The following is a 1,636-nucleotide window of genomic DNA, read 5'->3' as shown; positions in this document are numbered from 1 at the left end:
GGACATCTGTACGATACTTCCATTTGTACTGGTATATAAAACACGAGTTGTGCTAGTCTTAGTATCTCATCTTAGGATGGATCGGTATTCCTTCATAGGAATCTCCTAAAGTCTTCTTGCCGTTCACCACTAACCCACAGACTGTAACCCTTATATCGCGACCAGTCTCCTTGCCTCCTTCATATTCTTAACAGGTTATGAGCCCCGGCTCACGCTAAGCAGCACCTACCTCTAATACTCGTATTCCACAATGGGGAAGGACAAGCTTGACGAGCCTCTGGACTTGAACAACTACGCCACCTGGCAAATTCGGTTCAGCGCGCTGTGTATGGAGCTTGGGCTTGAGCAGTCCTTGCTCGCCGAGCCGGGAAACGAGGAGCAGATTCGACAATCTCGTAAGGTTATCAACTTACTCATCAAGAATGTTAAAGATCACCATTTGCCGATGGTTACGGGTGCTGCTATTGGAGAATTGGCGACGGTGACAGCTAACGCTAATTGTTATTCCGGAAGGATTGCCAGTGGCGAAGATATTTAGCACGATAAACTGTTACAAGTAATGTAAAGAGTATTGTTAGCGTTCGGCAGGACTTGAGGAGATTCCTGGTAGGAATACCGATCGTTGTGAGATAAACTAATAGGCGCAGTCACCGCCCTAAATACCGGCGCTAGCGGAAAACTCGTACATTCCGCGATCTAACTGCACGTACATTCCGTGATCTCACTGCGCCGTCCAGACGGTGCCCTAATGTCTATCACTTAGCCACCGGATATGCATCGGTAGCCCCATAAGGTTCTGGGGTAAGTCTTCCCCATTAGTCAGGCGCAGACCCGGGGTCAAATCCCCTGGTCGACAACCACACGAGTTGGGAGAGGACCGTTTCCTCAACACGCCCCCTCGGGCCGTATCCCAACGAGTACCAAGTTCATCTGCACACTTCACACAAGGCCCATAGCATCTCGGCAACGTTTGAACTTCACCTCGCCCAGAGCCTTCGTTAGCACATCCGCAACCATCCACTCCGTAGGGCAGTATTCCAACTGCACCTCACCGTTATTCACCCTCTCACGCACTATGTGATGCTGCACGTCGATGTGCTTCGACCGAGCAGACGTAATCGGGTTGTTTCCCAAGCTAAGCGCCCCCTGGGAGTCTATCTGGATTTTCACCGCGCTCTCAGGCAAGCCCAAATCAACCATCAGCTTGCGAAGCCACAAAGCCTCACGAACAGCCGCCGCTGTAGCTTGGTACTCAGCCTCCACCGACGAAGCCGCCACAGTACGTTGAAGTTGGCTGCTCCAGCTAATCGCAGCCCCATTAAGAGTGAATACGTAACCGGACGTAGAACGCCGCGTAACTGGGTCTCCTGCCCAGTCTGAATCACTGTACCCGGACATAGCAACGTCGCCAGCACCCCCAAAACGCAATCCTAGTTCGCGAGTCCCCGCCAGGTAACGCAGAACGCCGATTGCTAAGTTCATGGCAGTCTTCGTAGGTGCGGCCATATGCCGGGACAAAACGCTCAATGCATATGAAATGTCAGGCCGAGTGTTCGTCGCCAGATAGTTCAATTCTCCCACCAAAGCCCTATACTCGGTGGGATTGCCCAGCAGCTCCTCTCCGTCCCCCTTAGAG

The sequence above is a fragment of the Volvox carteri genome, assembly GCF_000143455.1.
Source record: "Volvox carteri f. nagariensis unplaced genomic scaffold VOLCAscaffold_32, whole genome shotgun sequence".
Classification (NCBI taxonomy): Eukaryota; Viridiplantae; Chlorophyta; class Chlorophyceae; order Chlamydomonadales; family Volvocaceae; genus Volvox; species Volvox carteri.
Note: the sequence above shows the minus strand (reverse complement) of the source record.